This window comes from Heterodontus francisci, chromosome 48 (assembly GCF_036365525.1).
Source record: "Heterodontus francisci isolate sHetFra1 chromosome 48, sHetFra1.hap1, whole genome shotgun sequence".
Classification (NCBI taxonomy): domain Eukaryota; kingdom Metazoa; phylum Chordata; class Chondrichthyes; order Heterodontiformes; family Heterodontidae; genus Heterodontus; species Heterodontus francisci.
Genome location: NC_090418.1, coordinates 8,449,982 through 8,471,395, shown reverse-complemented (window position 1 = coordinate 8,471,395; position 21,414 = coordinate 8,449,982). Strand labels below are relative to the sequence as shown.

The 21,414-nt window shown below is 45.5% G+C and overlaps 2 protein-coding genes across 14 annotated transcripts in view; one reads left to right on the top strand and one right to left on the bottom strand.

The window, feature by feature from the left end:
• The window catches only part of LOC137357518 (uncharacterized), a 35,887-nt gene extending 14,901 nt beyond the window's left edge, over positions 1 to 20,986 (bottom strand). The window contains exons 1-2 of one of the 2 annotated variants that reach the window (XM_068023882.1): positions 20,834 to 20,986; positions 20,516 to 20,579 (exon numbers count right to left, since the gene is read on the bottom strand). The gene's annotated coding sequence lies outside the window, so the exon portion shown is untranslated. Of the gene's footprint in view, positions 1 to 20,515; positions 20,594 to 20,833 lie in introns of those variants that run through there. The other variant, XM_068023883.1, reaches the window with a different exon arrangement.
• The window catches only part of LOC137357514 (GRB10-interacting GYF protein 2-like), a 113,287-nt gene continuing 111,801 nt past the window's right edge, over positions 19,929 to 21,414 (top strand). For all 12 annotated transcript variants that reach the window (XM_068023865.1, XM_068023864.1, XM_068023867.1 and 9 more), the window contains exon 1: positions 19,929 to 20,001. The gene's annotated coding sequence lies outside the window, so the exon portion shown is untranslated. The remainder of the gene's footprint in view (positions 20,002 to 21,414) is intronic.

The following is a 21,414-nucleotide window of genomic DNA, read 5'->3' as shown; positions in this document are numbered from 1 at the left end:
ACAATTTCACCATCCCAGTTCTGTCATGGAAATGCCACAGAAACCAATAGAGAAAAGTCTACTTCAGGTTATTTTGTATACATCACAGAAACCAGTTCAGGAATAGTATTGAGATTGCAGTTGGAACAAAGCCCACTCTCTTTCTTAGTCATAGAAAAGTGCACGGTAAGGTCATAATAATGCTTTAGGTAAAAGGTCTATCTACTCGGTACTTCCAAATCTTTTTATCAGTTGGTCACCATGATTCTGGAACCAATAGCCCTGAATCCCCTTTCCTAATAAGAATTCTTCCTGTACTTTTTTCAACCTGCCATGCCTTTTTTCAATTGCTCTTACTAAAATAATGTTGCCTAAGTTTCCTATTTTCTTTTAAAAGTGTTCCTTCCAGTCCTTGAATCCTGTTCCCGACCGAACTCTCCTGGATACAATTGCCATGATAATCTCACAGACGTTGATCAAAGTCTCTTCTCAGATTCCTTTTCTCCAGAGAGTAAATCACCATCACTAAGACCACCTATTTCCACCTCCATAACATCACCTGACTCCACCCTTGCCTCAATTCCTCTGCTACCAAAACCCTTATCCATGCCTTTGCCCTCTCTGGACTTGACTATTCCAATGCACTCTTGGCCAGCCTGCCACATTCTAACCTCCATAAACATCCAAAAACTCTGCCGCCTGTTTCCTTAGTCGCATCAAGCCCCATTCACCCATCTCAGCCTGTGCTCACTGACCTACACTGGCTCCTGGTCAAGCAACATCTTAATGTTAAAATTCTCCTCCTTGTTTTCAGATCCCTACATGGCCTCACCCTTTCCCTATCTCTGTAATCTCCTCCAGCCCTGCAACCCTCTGAGCTCTCTGCACTCATCGATGTCTGGCATCTTGAGCATCCCTGATTTTAATTGCTCCACCATTGGTGACCATGCCTTCAGCTGCATAGGCCCTAACCTCTGGAATTCCCTCCCCTAAACCTCACCACCTCTCAACCTGTCTTTCCTCTCAGTGGCGCAGTGGTTAGCACCGCAGCCTCACAGCTCCAGCGCCCCGTGTTCGGTTCTGGGTACTGCCTGTGCTGAGTTTGCAAGTTCTTCCTGTGACTGCGTGGGTTTCCGCCGGGTGCTTCAGTTTCCTCCCACAGCCAAAGACTTGCAGGCTGATAGGTAAATTGGCCATTATAAATTGCCCCTAGTGTAGGTGGGGATGTGGTAGGGAATATGGGATTAATGTAGGATTAGTATAAATGGGTGGTTGTTGGTTGGCACAGACTCGGTGGGCCGAAGGGCCTGTTTCAGTGCTGTATCTCTATGACTCCTCCATTAAAATGTTCCTTAATATCTACCTCTTTGACCAAGCTTTTGGCCATCTCACTTAATATTGCATTATGTGGCTCGGTGTCAATTTTGCTTTATAATGTTTCTGTGAAGTGCCTTGGGACATTTTATTACATAAACACAAGTTGTTATTGTTAAAGTCCCAGCATAGGCAATCTTTGCTCAAAAGTCCACATTGTAAACTCAGGTGCTCTTGTAGTCCTTGTTGGACTCCCTTCAATAATTCTACCTCTCTCTTCTAGTACAGAGACTGAAGCTGAACATAGTAGTCCAGATGCAGACTTGCCAAAGTCAGATATAATTTTACATTCCTTCCTTCCACTTATCAGGTGCACTGTCAATTCAACATTGAGCCAATGGTTTTAATGACCCATCCACCAAACCCAGATTTCCTGGATTCTTGCTCTGTTACTTCAGCAAGTTGTCTTTTAGCATTTTGTTTTACTACTTATTATTGTGAGATTGGTAAACTGCACGCTAATCCAAAGACACCAGATAAATCCGTATCCCTGTCCAATTTAACTCCTTGTGAGGGAACTGTCAAGGAAGGATTTATCATCCATTCTACATCCAGGGAAGTACTAGATGAATAAAACTGACACATCGGAGCAGCTTTCAACCTGTTCAAGATATATTTGTACTACCATTCCTCTTATATGGATAATTTACTGAGTGGGTGAATTAATCCCTTCTTAATAAATCATCAAGTCAGACCATGAATTCACAAAGTAACATATTATTAACATCTTATAGGAACACTGGAACAGGAGGAGGCCATTCAGCCCCTCCAGCCTGTTCTGTCATTCAGTGAGATCATGGCTGATCTGCGACCTAACCCCATATTCCTGCCTTTGCCCCATATCTCTTAATTTCTCTTAATCTCTTGGTTAACAAAAAGCTATCAATCTCAGATTTAAAATGAACAGTTGATCTAGCATCAAATACCATTTGCAGAAAAGGGTTCCAAACTTCTACCACCCTTTTCATATAGAAGTCTTTCTTAATTTTATTCCTGAAAAGTCTGGCTCTAATTTTTAGACTATGCCCCCTGGTCCTAGATTTCTTGACCAGTGGAAATAGTATCCCTCTATCTACCCTATCTCTTCCCTTTAATCTCTTAAAAACTTCCATCAAATCACCCCTTAATCTTCTAAATTCTAGGCAGTACAACCCTAGTTCCCTTGCAATAACACATTTATCAGCATTTAAGTATTAATCATCAAAAAGTATGCAAACTATTTAGTGGAATGAGTGATTGAGATTGCAAGGGCAGTTTGGATATTTCACCAGAACTCAACATTATTTGGCTTCACTGATTATAAATTGATATTAAGCTCAATTAAATGTTAACCTTGGACCAGCGTTTGTCCTCTTACCTCTGAGTCAGTCGGATGTCTCACTCCAGACACTTGAGCACATAATCGAGGCTGATACCTCAGTGTTGCACTGAATCAGAAGGTAATGGATTCCACACTTCACAGTCTTGAGTCTATAATCAAATTCACTGCAGGTTTCATCACCTCAGACGAAATGTTACGCCAAGGTTCTATCTGTCCTCTCAGGTAAAAGATCCCGTGACACTATTTGAAGAAGAGCAGGGGATCTTTCCCGTGTCTTGGCCAATATTAATCTCTCAACAAACGCCACGACAAGGAAATTAAATGGTCAACTATCTAACTGCTGTCCATTGGACTTTGCTGAGGGCAAATCGGCTTCTGTGTTTTTCTACATTACAACACCTAAAACGAAAGGTACGTCATTGGTGGGAAGAACTTCGGGAGCTCCTGAGGTTCTGAAATACATGATATTAATGCAGTCTTCCTTCCATGAACAAGATTGACATAATCTTAAGAATAGTAATGGCTAGCCTCTTTATGTAGCTGAAGTTAAAGGCTTTAACGGGCAGGTCTATTAGATATACTAAAAGTCTGATTAGGTCAGAGAAATCAGTGGGGTGATGTATCCATCTATAGGACTTCTTTTCCTTCTTGGATTGTCTCTTTCAAGGATAGATCCATCTTGCCCTTTGGTGCCTATATCTGTACTAAAGTTACTTCAAATCTTGCTTCTCTTATTCTCAGTGAAACGTCTCATCTCCAAGTAACCACTTAAGCATCTGCCTGTGTTTGACTGGGGAAATCCTTGGTTCTCTGCATTTCGATAACCTCTCTCTTTCAGAGGGGAGTTAACATTGACCTCTATCTGTCCTCTTGCACACACACGCACGTTTGTGTAAAAAACACACCTTTTTATACTTTTGCCTTGGCACAGTAGTAGCACTCTCGCCTCTGAGTCAGTCACATGTCCCACTCCAGAGACCTGAGCACATAATCGAGGCTGACGCCCCAATGCTGCCCTGTCGGAGGTGCTGTCTTTTAGATGAGATGTTAAACCAAGGTCCCGCCTGCCTCTCAGGTGGTCGCCAAAGACCCCATGGAATGATTTGAAAACGAGGTGGTGGGGGGGGGGGGAGTTGGGGGGAGGGGGGGTTCTCCCTGGGGCCAATATTTATCCCTTTACCATTATCACTAAAAAAATGATCTGCTCGTGATCCCATTGCTATTTGTTGGATCTTGCTGTGCGCAAATTGGCTGCCGTATTCCCCACACCCGTGACACATTAGAAGGTACTTCATTGGCTGCAAACCCGTAGAGATGTCCTGAGGTTGTGAAAGGTGTTATATAAGAGAAACTTTTTTTATCTTTTAATAAATCTCCTTGATCTTATATCGACTAATCTGATGACACACGTGCAGCAAGATGAGAATCACTTTAAACAAATGCCAAGGAATTGTAATCTGCCTTGAAAACAGGCCATACGGCAGGTTTACGTCCATTCTCAGTGGTCAATAGCACAGAAACTACGCAATTCAAGTTAAAAGCAGGTGGTCTTTCAAAGTCTCCTGCCACATTGGGCTGCATTCTCCCTCTGCAATCCCATCTGAAATGGGTGGGTTAGTAATGGGAAATGAGGTTAAATCTGGCAGTGAGGACCATTTCACTGCCCAGACCTCAATTTCCCTCCCTCTGCCCAAGACAGCACCGTCTCTGGCTGTCCCTTCCCCATATGCCAGCCGCGGGATTTGTGCCTCACCATTTCTGTGCACCCTCTCAAAGACCCCATGGAACTATATTTGAAGAACAGGGTGGATTTCTCCCTGGTGTCCTGGGCCAATATCTATCCCTCCGCCATCATCACTGAAAACAGATGATCTGCTCATGAGCCCGTTGCTGTTTGTGGGATTCTGCTTTGCGCAGATTGGCCGTCATGTTCCCCACTTGCGCCAGGGCTATTCTGCGTCGTGGTGCCAGCGCACGAACGCACGGAATCAGCTTTGTGGCCTAGGAAAGGGCACCACGTAATCAAAGCAAAGAAAGAAAGACTAGCATTTACACAACCTCAGGATATCCCAAGACGTTTTACAGTCAATTAAGTGCTTTTGAAGCATAGTCGCTGGTGTAATGCAGGAAATCCAATTTGTGTGCAGCAAGCTCCCACAATGAGGTAACAACTAGGTAACCCGTTGTTGGCTTAAGGATAAATATTGACCCAGGACACCAGGGAGAACTTCAAAATAGTGCTCTGGGGACCTTTTATGTCTGCCTGAGAGAGCAGACAGGGCCTTGGTTTGACGTCTCATCTGAAAGACAGCACCTTCGACAGTGCAGCACTCCCTCAGTACTGCAGTGGGTGGGTCAGCCGAGATTTTGTGTGCAGGTCTCTGGAGTGGGACATGAACCCACAACCTTTTGACTGAGTAGCCGTGAGTGCCCACTGAGACACAGTCACAGAGATGCACAAGGCTCTGGGCCTTGATGCCGAGAAGTTGGTTCCTAAATAGCCAGCACAGCCACAATGGGCTGAATGGCCTCCTTTTGTGCTGTAACCGTTCTATGATTCTATGATATCAGTGAGTGCTGTCAATGACAGTGCTGCTACCAATAGCTGTTCCCGATAAGTGACTACACTTCAAAAATACATTTCATTGGCTGTAAAACACTCCGGGGTGCCCTGCGGTCATGAAAGGTGCTACATAAATGCAAGTCTGACTTTCTTCAGTCAAAATAACATCACTGCACAGGGCTTGCCACTTGTTTGCAGTTTCTACAGAATAATGGGGGCAGAAAAGAGGGAATTTCCTCCAAAGCAAACAGATAAAGTGAATGAAGATAAATACTGCTGTTTACTCTGTTTGGTAGAAGTAGTCCTGATGACTCACGAGCAGGAGAGTGTGTTCCCGACCCATGCAGATCACCACTAGTGGGGAATACCACAACCAATATTGCAAGTAGGAAGCCTGTGCTTTGGGCCTGTTAACTGGTCATTTTTCTGTTTGCGGGAACTTGCTCTGTGCAAATTGGCCGCCATGTGCTAACAGTGACGACACCTTAAAAAGTGACCCACTGGACGTGAAGTCCTTTGAGACGTCACGCAGGTGTGACGAAGCACATAATAAATGCTTCCCTTTACTCTGTTTAAGTCACTTTAAACCAGTAGCCCTGCCTATTAAATGAAAACAGAAAAAGCAGGTCTGGCCGCGTCTGTGGAGAGAGAAACAGAGTTAACACTTCAGGTCTGTGCATTTCCAGCATCCATGAGGTATTAGGCCCTGCCGATGATTCACTTACAAAGCACCCAGTCTGATCAGACCTCAAACTGCTTCAATAAGTAATGGTTTACGACTGTGCGATTGCAACTTTACCTACATCCCCGAGTGCGTCCAGCAGACGTCTCCAACTGAGAAGGGGGCTGTGAGGGATGTGCCTCAGGAGTGAGATCCCCTGCTAACCAGCAGGCACTTGCAGTTGGCTGTGACTTTGCAATGACTATCCAGGTAGAAACTCCGTTGTGCCAGAATCCAATCCAATCGACAGCAAGGCACTGGCCCAGTTCACCCTGAACAAATAGTCAGCAACCTTCCTTTCCCAGAACCAGACAGGCGACTGAGGGAGGGAATGGGAGGCAAATGAGCTGCTAATGGCCTCATTGTCTCTGAGAGATAGTTCCAACATCCACGGGCGTCTCCGAGTTAATGGCTACCCATCCCCCAAAGTGGGAGCTCTGTAATCACACCAAAATATTGCTTTAAAGAAGTGAATTACACAACTGGACATGCCTGTTGAGAAGCACTGGGAAGGAGGGAGAAGGGAAATAGTGGACTCACAGACTAGATTTTCCATTGATTAATCGGAAAAAATCAGGACCTGTGGGCCTGCGATTTCCCAATTTATGCTTGTTAGCATGTGCCACTCCTGGTCAAGGTTTTCCATTTTTGCCCTTTTTCCCCCCCGCCCCCCCTCCCGAAGGCACTACTTGTGGTTCAGTCCTGGAGGGTTCAGTACCTCACTCGAGTCACCGTTGTTTGGGTATGAGTGAAGGCAGGCTGTTCCGACTGCGAAGGACAAGATCCTGTCTGAATTCACACGTGTGAACCTGCGGTCGGGTTGCCAGTCCTCCCAGACTGTCGGGGGGGTACCTCCCAGGAATCGATGATGGATCTTCCCGACATTGCTGCTGCTGCCGCCGATCCGGGAGACGATCCGGAAGTAGAGTTGGTGGTTTTGGAAACATGCGGGGGTGGGGGAGGAGTGAGAGTTCTTGCCCGACAGCTTCCAAGGCCGAACCCGTTCCTTTCCCCCTTTGTCATGATGGGGAAACTCACCAGAGGCTGCGAACCACAGTGCGGAGTGGTCAACATCGGGGAAACGGCATGGCCGGTACAAATGGGGGTCACCAAATTAGAATCAGTTCAAAAGAACAGACAAGGGAAGTAAAGAATTGCATTTACATAGCGCCCTCCACAACCTCAGAATGTCCCAAAGCACTTTACAGCCAATTAAGTACTTTTAAAGTGTTGTTACTGTTGTAATGTATGAAATGCAGCAGCAACTTGTGCACAGCAAGGCCCCACAAACATGCAATGAAATAAATGGCCAGCTAATCTGTTTTAGTGTTGGTTGAGGGATAAATACCATTCAGGACACCAGAGAAGTTATGTTAAACGTGTAGAATCTCGGTTAGACCACACTTGGAGTACTGTGTGCGGTTCTAGAATCTGTTTTATAGAAAGGATATACAAGCCCTGGAGAAGGTGTAAAAACTATGATGATACCAGAACTGAGAGGTGATAACCTATGTTCCCTCTAAGCTGTGTGGAACCCGAAAGTCCCCGTGCAGGCTGCGCACAAGTCGGCCTTTTTAAAATAACCCACATACGTGGTGTGCAAAGAATTTAAAGGGGCAGTGCACTTAAAGAGATTGCCTGTGCACTTGAGAAAAAATGACAGGGAATGTTGGTTATACCTATCAGGAGGGATTGAACAGGCTGGAGCTCTTTTCTCCACAGAAAAGAGAAGGCTGAGGGGGTGACCTAGAGTCGTAGAGTCGTGCAGCATAGAAACAGGCCCTTCGGCCCACCGCGTCCATGCCGACCATAATGCCTATCTATACTAATCCCACCTGCCTGCATTCATTCCATATCCCTCTATGCCTTGCTCATTCAAGTACCTGTCCAGATGCCTCTTCAATGTCGCTACTGTTCCTGCCTCCACCACCTCCTCAGGCAGCTCACTCCCGATACCCACTATTCTTTGTGTGAAAAAATTACCCCTTTGAACCCCTTTAAACCTCCTCCCTCTCACCTTAAATCTATGCCCTCTAGTTTTAGTCACCCCTGATAGCGAGCTTTAAAATTATGAAAGGGTTTGGTAGAGGAGATGTAGAGCAGATGTTTCCCACTTGTGGGCGAGACCATAATTAGGGGCCATAAATATAAGACAGTCACTAATAAACCCAATAGGGAATTCAGGAGAAACCTCTTTACTCATGATCAGAATGTGTAACTCGCTACTAGCAGGCCATTGAGCCCCTTTCGCCATTCAATTCTACCTGCCTAGGTTCTGTAACCCTCAGTACACTTGCCTAACACAAATCTGTGCTGTCCATTTTAAGAGAACTGGCAACTTTCAGCCTTGCCAAAGGTTGCTAATGAGTTGAAATGCCTTCTGAGTTTTTTCTAACGCTGGAAGGATTTTTTTTGCCGTCTTAATTCTGACACTTCCCTTTAATTGTCTGCTCTTCTTCTCCTTTGAATTCTATCTGCATGCAATATTCTACTCCCACCACTTGGCGTGCTCTCTTCATTTGTTCAGCACTGCACCTGAATTGTACAATTGTAACTAAGGGGAGGCCCTTGAGAATTGGGTACAAATGATATTTGGGTCCAGGTAACACTGTTTTGGATATTAGCTGCACCCATGTCGGAAGACTTAAGCTTCACTCTCTGGGGAAAGGGAGATCAGTCCCCATGGGAACTGTACTCCAGCAAAAGACAGCACCTTCAGCAGAGCAAATTGTTAAAATAAAAAAATCACAAACACAACTGCCTCTTTACTGTGTTTACTGAAGTGGAACTCAGAGGTATACCCATAAGGAAGTAGCTTGTCCTGTTGCGTCATCCATTCACAAAGATAGAAATATTTGTCTTCTTGTGTTGGGGCATCAAGTCCCCAGCTTTATTTTCAAGATTTGGGCTCCGAGCTCGGCCCGTGCGAATTTCCTCATAGCGACCGCCCCCTCTCCATGACTTTAATGATGACCCTTTTATTTTGGACAGGTTAGGTTTATGCGTGTGTATGACCCTTAGCGTATCAACCCTCCAAGAACTCTGCGTTCTTCCAATTCTGGCCTCTTGCGCATCCCCGATTTTTATCCGGATTGGTGGCCGTGCCTTCAGCTGCCTTGGCCCTAAGCTCTGGAATTTCCTCCCAAAAACCTCTCCGCCTTTCTCTCCTCCTTTAAGACACTTCTTATAACCGAACTCTTTGACCAAGCTTTTGGTCGCCTGTCCTAATATCTTGTGTGTTAAATATTGGTCTTATTACACCCCTGTGAAGTGCCTTGGGATGTTTTACTATGATGAGGATGCTTTATGAAAGCAAGTTGTTGTGTGATCGTACATTCATGATGTTGCACTGATTGTACCATGAGTCCCTCTTCAGGGTCTGTCTTCTTGTACTGTGGAATGAAGCGTCTCACAGAATAAACTGAATGCCACCATACCTAGTGTTAGTTCGGTCTGCCTTCAGCAAGACTGAAGGACTGCAAGTGCGTAACACACGGTGATCCATTCCAGAAGGCAGAGGCATTTCATTAGTAACATCGAAACACAAGAATATAAAGTACAGTAAGAGGCCATTCGGCCCAGCGTGGCTGTGCCAGCCCAGAAAAGAGCCATCCAGTCTGATCCCACTTTCCAATTCTTGGTGGCAGCTGTGGCTCAGGTGGTCGCACTCTTGCCTCTGGGTTCAAGTCGCACTCTTGCCTCTGGGTTCAAGTCCCACTCCAGGGCTTGAGCACAAAAAAAATCAAGGCTGACACTCCAGTTCAGTACTGAGGGAGTGCTGCACTGTTGGAGGTGCCGCCTTTTGGTTGCGACGCTAAACCGAAGCCCCACCTGCCTGATCAGGTGGATGTAAAAGATCCCGTGGCACTATTTTGAAGAAAAAAAGAGCAGGGGGGGGGAGGTTATCCCTGAATATCCTGGCCAATATTTGTCCATTAATCAACATCACGAAAACAGATCATCTGGTTATTATTAGATTGGTATTTGTGGGAGCTTGCTGTGCGCAAATTGGCTGCTGCGTTTCCTACATTACAGCAGTAGCTACACTTCAAAAGCATTTCAGCGGCTGTCAAGCACTTTGAGACATCCAGTGGTTGTGACAGGTACTATATCAATGCAAGTCTTTTTTTTCCCTTTTAGTCTGTAGCCTTGCAGTTTACAGCATCTTAAGTGCATATCTAAGTAATTTTTAAATGTGATAAGGGGTTCTGCCTTTACCACCCTTTCAGGTAGTGAGTTCTTCTCGCCCTCAGTGAAAAAAATTCTCCTGAACCCCCCCCGCCCAATCCTTTTACCAGTTACTTTAAGTCGATGCTTCCTGGTTATTGACCTCTCTGCTAAGGGAAATAGATTCTTCCTATTCACTCTATATAGGCCCGTCATAATTTTATACATCTCAAATGAATCTCCCCTGAGCTTCCTCTGTTCCAAAGAAAACAACCCCAGCCTATATAATCTTTCCTCATAGCTAAAATTCTCCATTGCTGCCAACGTCCTGGTAAATCTTCTCTGTACCCTCTCTCGTGCAATCGCAAGCTTCCTGTAATGCAGAACTGTACACTGTACTCCAGCATTTTATATAATTCTAGCTAACCCTCCCTCCTCAGCCAATAAAGGAAAGTATCCTATATGCTTTATTAACTACCTTATCTACCTTTAATGTTACCTTCAGGGATCTGTGGACTTGCACTCCAAGGTCCCTCTGTTTCTCTACTCTTCTCAGAATCCTACCATTGCCCTGCTACAAAGCTAGTACGTATAGGACAGTCGGAATCAACGTCTGCAAGAAGCAAGAAAACAGAATGCTTCAGGGAATCACTGACAGCGGCTAAATCCAACTCGATATTTGAAGCAGTCCTGAGCTTGTGGAGAATGCATTACACCTCTGCATGCTTGCCTTGGTCAGTTATATAGTGAAAGTCCTGGGATAATAGATGAAAAATGTGTATGTGTACACTTCCTGTAATAAATACTGCCTATAACACCTTTCCTGTCACGGTTTTGTGTCACACTTAAGACATTGAGATGTGATTCTGTCCTCCTGGATGTGTCTGCACAGTAGGTGGCACAAATCTGTGTGCACTTACCTCTGATGGGCTGAGTTCATAATGTGATCAAGTAGAACTTTGGTCTGCTGTGATCTTCCTTTGTTGTTGCTTCTGGTTGGTGTTTCCCCCCTCCACCAGCACACCCCTCAACCCCGCTGTCTAGCCAGTTCTTCACACTGTCTCTTCTCCTTCCATTCTGTCCCTATTGCCACTGCTGTGAGGATGGGAGAACATCTTGTGTCGCAAAACGCTGTTAGACCCTTCACCAGTCTTATCTCACCAGCCTCCCCCAATCTTACCTTTTACCTCCTGCTCCCACCATTATTTATATATGTAGATTTACATCGTGTCTAAAGCACAGGAACAGGCCATTCGGCCCAACTAGTCTATGCTGGGGTTTATGCTCTACAGGAGCCTCCCCTCACCCTTCTTTATTTCACCCTATTAGCATAACGTTCTATTCCTTTCTCCCTCGTGCATCTCCATAAATGCTTTTTACCTCAACCGCTCCCTGAGGTAGCGAGTTCCACATTCTCACCACTCTCCAGGTAAAGAAGTTTCTCCTGAATTCCCGATTGGATTTATTAAAGACTATCTAGTTTTGGACACACCCAGAAGTGGAAACATTTTCTCCATGTCTACCCTCTTGAACCTTTTCATTATCTTAAATGTCTTCCATTGGTCACCTCTCAGCCTTCTCTTTTCTAGAGAGTCCCAGCAACTTCTGATAAGTCTGCCATCTCAGTTCTTCCTTGTTAGCTTTCTAGAGGATGGAGCGAATCGCAGCATCCAGCAGGAGGTCAGGTGGGAGAGTACAACGAGTTGGAGAGAACCTCCATGCAGCCCTGCCCAACCCCCCCCACCAGAAGCAGCCAAATCCTGGAATGCCCCTCCGCCCCACACCACCTTCCTAGTTGTGCCAGATGCCACAATCATCCCCAGTATCACCAATTCCCCATGCTGCTACAGTCTTTGCTAATGCTGACAGACCCAAGACTATTGTGCATGGTGCCACTATCCCCTGGTATCCCCTGAACCAGTGCTAACCCCTCCCCAGGAATTCTCCCCCCCACTCCCCCAGTACTTCCAAACCAGCACCTCCCCACCCCTGTACATGATCTGGTGGTGGTGGAAAAGGGTGTAGCAGTGGGAAATGGCTTGGACTGATTCATGGCGGCAGGGGTGTTGGTGAATCAGTCAGTTGAAAGACTGAGGATTGTGGGAACTTGTATGATTTAGCTTTATTTTAAGTAATTTTAGCTTCCCTAGTCACTGAGCTAATGCTGGAAATCTGTTTTGAGAACTGTCCCATTCTGCCCACTCAGCATTCCAACTACCCGCGCCCACCCCCCCCCCCCCATTTGCTGCAGTTGGATTCAAAGTCCAAATGCCAATTCTCTCAAAACCCAACAGTGCTTGATATATATTTTTACTTGTCTCCACACATTTGTCCCTTTCCCTTCTCTTTCATCACCAAACCCTCTTATTCCCACTTACATCTTATTGCACCCTTTCACATTCACCACCAAATTCTGTAACCCCACCTTTGTCCTCTAACCCTTCATTGCTTCCACTCTCTCAACACAAACTCCCATTTCTTTTTTCTTTATTTGTCCATGGGACATGGATATCACTGGTTGGACCAGCATTTATTGCCCACCTCTAATTACCCTTGAGAAGATGGTGGTGAGCCGTCTTCTTGGTCCATTGCAATCTGTGTGATGCAGGTACATCCAAGGTGCTGTTAAGGAGGGAGCACCAGGATTCTGACCCAGTGACGATGAAGCAATGGCTAATATGTTTCCAAGTCAGGATGGTGTGTGGCTTGGAGGGGAACTTGCAGGTGGTGGTGTTCCCATGCATTTGCTGCCCTTGTCCTTCTAGGTGGTAGAGGTCGCAGGTTTGGAAGTTGCTGTCAAAAGAGCCTTGGTGAGTTGCTGCAGTGCATCTTGTAGATGGTACACACTGCTGCCACTGTGCGTCGGTGGTGGAGGGAATGAATGTTTGTGGATAGGGTGCCAATCAAGCGGGCTGCTTTGCCCCGAGCTTGAGTGTTGTTGCAACTGCATCCATCCAGGCATGTGGAGAGTATTCAATCACACTTCTGACTTGTGTCTTGTAGATGGTGGATAAGCTTTGGGGAGTCAAGAAGTGAGTTCCTCGAGGCAGAATTCCCAGCCTCTGACCTGCTCTTCTAGCTACAGTATTTATGTGGCTGGCCAATGCTCAGGATGTCTGGGTCTGAGGGAAAGAACCTCAACCTGGGTGTGAGGGTGTGGAGATTCTGTCTGGGTAAGAAGGGGTGGAGCCTCAGTCTGGATGTGAGAGGGGTGGGGCCTCAATCTGGGAGAGATGAGGAGGTGGTCCCTCAGTCTGGGTGAGGTGTGAGAGGGAGCAGAGACAGTCTAGGTGAGGTGTTAGATGGGGTGGGACCTCATTTGAACATAAGAAAATAAGAATTAGGAGCAGGAGTAGGCCATTCAGCCTCTTGAGCCTGCTTTGCCATTCAATGATCATGGATAATTTGTTTGTGGCCTCAACTCCACTTTTCTGCCTGCCCTCCAGAACCCTTTACTCCCTTGTAGATCGAAAATCTGTCTAACTCAGCCTTGAATATATTTAATGACATAGCCTCCCAGGTCTCTGGGGCAGAGAATTCCAAAGGTCTGAGAGAAGAAATTCCTCCTTGTCTTTAATGGGAGATCCCTTATTCTGAAACTGTGCCCCCTAGTTCTAGATTCTCCCACAAGGGGAATATCCTCTCAACACCTACCTTGTCACGCCTCCTCAATCAATAAGATCACCTATCATTCTTCTAAACTCCAATGAGTATAGGCCCAACCTGCTCAACCTTTCCTCATAAAACAACCTCTTCTTTCCAGGAATCAACCCAGTGAACTTTCTGTGAACTGCTTCCAATGCAACTGTATCCCTCCTTAAATAAGGAGACCAAAACTCTTGGTGAGATTTCACCAATGCCCTGTTCAGTTGTAGCAAAACTTCCCTACTTTTATACTCTATCCTCCTTGCAATAAATGCCAACATGCCATTTGCCTTCCTAATTATTGCTTTACCTACATGCTTTTGTGATTCATGTGTGAAGATACCCAGATCCCTCTGCACCACAGCATTCTGTAGTCTCTCTTCATTGAAATAATATTCTGCTTTTCTATTCTTCCTACCAAGGTAGATAACCTCACATTTTCTCCCATTATACTCTATCTGCCAATTCTTAGCCTACTTACTTAACCTATCTTTGCAGACTCTTTGTGTCTTCCTTTCCCGCCTATCTTTGTATCATCAGCAAATTTGGCTACAATACACGCTGTCCCTTCATCCAAGTCATTAATATAAATGGTAAATAGTTAAAATCCCAGCACTGATCCCTGTGGCACTCTACTAGTTACAGTTTGCCAACCTGAAAATGACCCATTTATCCTGATGCTGTTTTTTATTAGTTAGCCAATCCTTTATCCATGCCAATATATTACCCCCAACACCATGAGCTCTTATCTTGTGTAGTAAACTTTTATGTGGCATCTTATCGAATGCCTTTTGGAAATCCAAATACACCAAATCTACTGGTCCCCCTTTATCCAGTCTGCTCATTCATCCTCAAAAACTCTAAAAAAAACTTGTCAAACATAATTTCTCTATTATAAAACCATGTTGACTCTGCCTGATTGTATTATGATTTTCTAAATGTCCTGCTACTACTTCCTTCATAATGGATTCCAAGGGACCAAAGTTTACTTTAGCTACTCTCTTCCTTTTTATATACTTGTCGAAGCTCCTATTATCTGTTTTTATATTTTTTGCTAGTTTACTCTCATATTCTAATTTTTCTCTTAAGCCATCCTTTGCTGGTTTCTAAAATTTTCCCAATCCTTTGGCCTACTACTAATCTTCACAGCATTGTTCGCCTTTTCTTTCAATTTGATACTATTCTTAACTTCCTTATAGCCAAGGATGGTTCATCCTTCTCATAGAGTCTTTCTTTTCTCAATGGAATATATTTTTGTTGAAGTTTTGAAATAGCTCCTTAAATGTGTGCCACTGCTTATTTACCATTTACATTTTAAACTATTTTTCCAGTCTACTTTCGCCAACTCTGTCTTCATACCTTTGTAAATGCTTTTATTTAAGTTTAAGACACTAGTTTCAGACCCACGTTTCTCATCCTCAAACTGAATGTGAAATTCCATCATGTTATGATCACTCTTCCCTAGAGGATCCTTTACTATGAGATCATTAATTAATCCTGTCTCATTATACATTACCAGGTCTAAAATAGCCTCCTCCCTGGCTGGTTCCACAATGTATTATTCTAAGCAACAAATGCACCAGAGAACCATAGAAACGTTATGGCACAGAAAGAGGCCGTTCACCCCATCGTGTCTGCACTGACTGAAAAACCTAGCTGCCCATTCTAATCCCACCTTCCAGTACCTGGTCCGTAGCCTTGCAGGTTACAGTGCTTCAGGTGCATGTTCAGGTATGTTTTAATTGAGTTGAGGGTTTCTCGTGTCCCCTCAAATCCTTCTACCAATTACCTTAAATCTGTGCCCCCTGGTAATTGACCTCTCCGCTCAGGGAAACAGGTCCTTCCTGTCTACTCAATTTAGGCCCCTCATAATATTGTGCACCTCAATTAAGTCACCCCTCTATTCTAAGGAAAACAATCCCAGCCTATGCAATCTTTCCTCATAGCTGCAACTTTCAAGCACTCTTGTAAATCTCCTCTGTACTCTCTCCAGAGCAATTATGCACTTCCTGTAATGTGGTGACCAGAACATTATGAAATAGTCCAGCTGTGGCCTAACCAGCATTTTATACAGTTCCAGCATTACATCCCTGCTTTTGTATTCTATACCAATAAAGGAAAGCATTCCATGTGCCTTCTTCACCACTTTATCTACCTGTCCTACCACCTTTAGGGACCTGTGGACATGCACTCCAAGGTCTCTCATTTCCTCCACCACTTCAATATCCTCCCATTTATTGTGTATTTCCTTGCTTTGTTTGCCCTCCCCAAATCATTACCGCACACTTCTCTTGATTGAACTCCATTTGCACTTTTCAACCAAATGATTGATATCATTCTGGAGTCTACAGCTATCCTCTTCACTATCAACTACACGGCCAATTTTTGTGTCATCTGCAAATTTCCCAATCATGCCTCCCACATTTAAGTCCAAATCATTAATATATACCACAAACAGCAAGGGACCCAACACTGAGCTAATTTTGGATCTAACTTGCCTGTATTCCATGGGCTTTTACTTTTCTGACCAGTTTGCCCTGTGGGACCTTGTCAAATGCTTACTAAAATCCTCCCATCGATCCTTCCCCTCCCACTCCAAGTTGTTCTCCAGCCCCAAGGAGATGTCCTGGCACTGGGCAGGCAACACAGCCTTCGGGACATGCCCTCAGCTACAGGGAATAGTACCTAATCCCAAGTGGGACCTTGTCAAATGCTTACTAAAATCCATGTAGACAATATCCACTGTGCTACCCTCATCCGCCTTGTTACTTCCTCAAAAAATTCAATTACGTTAGTAAGACATGACTTTCCCTAACAAATCCATGCTGACTATCCCTGATTAATCCTTGCCCTTTTCAGTGACAGTTTATCCTACCTCTCAGAATCGATTCTAATAATTTGCCCACCGCTGAGGTCAGACTATCCCTCGCACCCTTTTTGAACAATGGTACAACGTTCACAGATCTCCAATCCTCAGGTACCTCGCTTGTATCTCATGAGGATTTGAAAATGATCCTCAGAGCATCTGCTATTTCCTCCCTGGCTTCCTTTAACAGTCTGGAATACAATTCATCTGGCCCTGATGATTTACCCACTTTCAAAAATGTCAGACCCTCTAGTACTTCCTCTCTCATTATGCTTATCGTATCTAATATTTCACACTCCTCCTCTTTAACTACAATGTCTGTCTCATCCCTCTCCTTTGTGAAGACAGAGACAAAGTATTCATTATGCATTCATGCATAAGTTATCTTGCACATCTCTGATAGGCCCTACCCTTTCTTTAGTTATCCTCTTGCTCTTAATGTACAGGTAAAACATCTTTGGGTTTTCCTTGATTTTACTTACCGATATTTTTCATGTCCTCTCTTTGCTTTTCTAATTTATTTTTTTAACTGCAACCCCCACCCCCCCCACACACTTTCTATAGTCCCCTCGGCTTTCTAAAGTATTATGTTTTTTGTGACTGTCATAAGCTTTCTTTTTATGCTTTATCTTACCCTATATGCTTCTAGACAACCAGGGTGCTCTAGATTTGGCAGCACCCCACCCTTTTCCTTGTCCTCAAGGCTACCCTTGCCAATTTGATTTGTCAAATCTTTATGAAGATTACAGTCACCCATGATTATTGTAATACCTTTCTTAGAAGCCCCCGTTGTTTCTTGGTTTATACTCTGTCCTAAAATGTAACTACTATTAGGGGGCCTATAAATGACTCCCACCAGTGATTTCTTTCCCTTGCTATTTCTTATCTCCACCTAACTGATTCTACATCTTGACCTTCTGAGCCAAGAACATTTCTCATTACTGTACTAATCTTATCCTTTATTAACAGAGCTACCTCACCTCCTTTTCCTTTCATCCTATCCTTTCGAAATGTCAAACAGCCTTGAATATTCATTTCTCAGCCTTGGTCATCTTGCAACCATGTCTCTGTAATAATGGCTTAGATCATACCCATTTATTTCTATTTGTGTCATCAATTCATCTGTCTTGGAAAGAATGCTACGTGCATTCAGATAAAGAGCCTTTTTTAAAACCATTTTCTCTACTCTGACCCTATTTGCTGGTGCACTGTTATATCTCTGCTCTGTCCCTTCCTGTCCCACTCTAGTTATCATTACCCGTATTGCTATCCAGTACTATTGCTTTGTCCTTTCCATTTAACTTTTATAATTTACCCTCACCTGAACCCTCCCACTCAACTATTTAGTTTAAAGTCCTCTCTACAGCCCACCAGATTCACCAGGACACTGGTCCCTGCGTGCTTCAGGTGAAGTCTGTTCCACAGAAACACCTTATGCTTTCCCCAGTGATGGGGCCAGTGCCCTCTGAATTGAAACTCATTTCTCCTACACCAATCTTTAAGCTGTGGATTCAACTTTCTGATCTTATTTATCCTATGCCAATTTGGCTCAGATAGTAATCTAACATTTATTACCTTTGTGGTTCTGCTTTTTAATTTAGCCCCTAGCTGTTCATACTCCCCCAGCAGAACCTTTCCCTTCATCCTAGCTATGTTGTTGGTACCCAAGTGGAGCATGACAGCTGGATCCTTCCCCTCCCACTCCAAGTTGCTCTCCAGCCCCAAGGAGATGTCCTGGCACTGGGCAGGCAACACAGCCTTCGGGACATGCCCTCAGCTACAGGGAATAGTACCTAATCCCACAAACTGTACTGTCTAATATGACAACATTTTTTTTTACTCCCCCAACTAAGGCTGTCATAATCTCGTACGCTTCTATTAAATCTCCCCTCAATCCCCTTTGTTCCAAGGAGAACAACACAAGGACTTAATCTAAGGCGTGTGATGGTCTCCTGGAACACAGTGTCCAGGTAACCTTTTCCCTCCCTGATGCAATGCAATATCTGAAGCTTGAACTGCAGGCGCTTATTGCAGATGTGGTTGGTGTGTCGCTGGCTCCCACATACTACAGCTGCAACTCAACACCTACCCTGCCATCTCTTATTGTGTTATATTTAACTTATTAGGTCTTCAAGTTTTTGAAATATCACTTAAATGAATATATGTAGTTATAGTAAGTAGTATAACGAGTTATGCTATTTAATACAGTACTTATATCTCCACGGTCGTTGTTCAGGAGATAAAAAACATAAAACCCACCAACCCAGCCCAGGGGAGGTGAGAGGGGGCGGGGCTTCATCGTGGGTGGAGCGAGAGAGGCGGGGCTTCACCCTGAGTGAGGTGCGAGAGGGGGCGGGGCTTCACCCTGAGTGAGGTGCGAGAGGGGGCGGGGCTTCACCCTGAGTGAGGTGTGAGGGGGCGGCGATTCACCCTGGGTGAGGTGCGAGAGGGGGCGGGGATTCACCCTGGGTGATGAGTGAGAGGGGGCGGGGCTTCACCCTGGGTGATGAGTGAGAGGGGGCGGGGCTTCACCCTGGGTGATGAGTGTGAGGGGGCGGAGCTTTATCCTGGGTGAGGAGTGAGAGGGGGCGTGGCTTCACCCTGGATGAGGTGTGAGGGGGCGGGGATACAGCCAATTAAGGAGCGAGAAGAGGCGGGGCTTCACCCCGGGTAAGGAGCGTGAGGGGGCGGGGCTTCACCCTGGGTGAGGTGTGAGGGGGCGGGACTTCACTCCTCCCCCCCCCCCCCCGAGTGAGGAGCGAGATGGGGCGGGTGTACAACCTGGATGAAGTGTGAGGGGGCGGGGCTTCACCCTGGGTGAGGTGTGAGGGGGCGGGGCTTCACCCTGAGTAAGGAGCGAGAGGGGGCAGGGATTCACCCTTGGTGAGGTGTGAGGAGGCGGGGCTTCCCCCCCCCGAGTGAGGAGCGAGATGGGGCGGGTGTACAACCTGGATGAAGTGTGAGGGGGCGGGGCTTCATCCCCCGAGTGAGGAGCGAGAGGGGGCGGGGCTTCAACCTGGGTGAGGCGTGAGGAGGCGGGGCTTCACCCTGGGTGAGGAGAGATAGTGGGCGGGGTTTCACCCTGCGTAAGAAACAAGAGAGGGTGGGGCTTCACCCTGGTTGAGGAACGAGAGAGGGCGGGGTTCACCTTGGGTGAGGAGCGAGAGGGGGCGGAGTCTCAGCCTGGGGTTTGAAAGTTTGTGTTTTGTTTCCCGCGCGGCACGTGCTGCGGGTTCCGCCCACATCCGGGTATCCCCGGGCCGCTGAGGCAGTCACGTGACGTGCTGCGCGGCAGCCATCTTAGAATCGGAGAATCCGCAGCGGTGGTGAGAGAGGCGGAGACGGACTTTCCTGCTTTACCCGAGGTAACGTGTTCGGGGAGAGCGAGAGAGGAAATGTGTCCGGTCACACAGCCACACAATCACCCCCGGGTAGCGAAACGCCACCTTCCCTCCCTTCTTCCTGCGCCCGCTAGGTCCCGTCGCGTTTCCCGGGCCTCGAGTGACCGAGGCGCTGCCTCGCACTCGGGCAAGGCCGAGGCTGTGAGGCCTACATCGAGTGGGCGGTCAGGAGATGGTGAGGAGAGAGCGGCCCTTGAAATCATGGTGTTAAGTGTGGTGGGAAAGAAAGAAAACCTGCCCCAGAACCCGCAGTCAAAACGAGCATTAAAATTAATATTTAATGGCAAAAACATTTTTTTATTTGAGTTGGGTTAAGATGTCCACAGAATAACCCAGAAAGGGGGAGGTGATATAAAAACAGACGTGGCAGCTCTCATTCAAGGGATGGTTTGGTTGGGAGTGAGAGGCGTTATGACTGCCTTACCTCTGCTAATTACCAAATGTTTATTTAATATTCATTCATAATTAATAAACTCACCCCCTTCCTTGCTCCAAAAGCAGCTTCTCACACCTCCTCCAATCTTCGATGACAGTTTGAATTACTTTGCATCAAACGAGGATGCATATAAACAAGAAGGAAGAGATTGTTTAAAATTAATCTGCATTTTAAATTTTCTTTAAAAAATGCATTTATGAAATGGTGTTATTGGTCTGCCTGCAAGCACTTTCTACTGTGACCTTAGGCCTCCACCCCCCCCCACTGTACATGAAACAGTCCCCTGAGCGTATTGCTGTGTCTTTCTTGTTTAGAACAGGGTCTAGCCAAGTTGTGTTTTTTTTTAAAAAACTGACTCACCTTTGCATGTATGGTGCTCCCCTCCGCATGATGCCCTTTGTTTCCCTCGTTGAGGGAAAGAGAAGGTGAAATTACCTTTTTTTGTAGAATGTAAATATTTCTGTCTTGTGTACTTGAAACTGTTACGAAGGATCAAGCCTGGCTCGAGTGGGGCCTGTTGCAGGCTTTGCGACTGAAAAAAAATTAAAGATGTCTGCCCTGCTTCCAGCCGTTTGTTACTGTCGTGTGGGGGTCACGGTCAGCTTTAAAAATTGTAACTTTAATTTTAACGTACCTTGGTTGAAATCCATATGTTACAGATGGTGATTGTTTAAAACTGAGTTGTGTTCTGCACGCTAATTCATTTTGGCGTTGTGCCATGTAAAAGGCCATGTTACACATTTAAAGCTTTTTGCATTTGTAGGTGTAATGTAAACTTCTGAAATGCTGATGTATTGCTGGCTAAATAGATTTTGCATGTGTACCTGTTATAAATTTTGTGGTTAAAAGTGATTATTGTCCCGTCACTGCCCGAATTAAACTCTTTATTTGCCTGTTGCTTGAATGATTGACCAGCAACAATCAATTTCTCTTATGTGTAT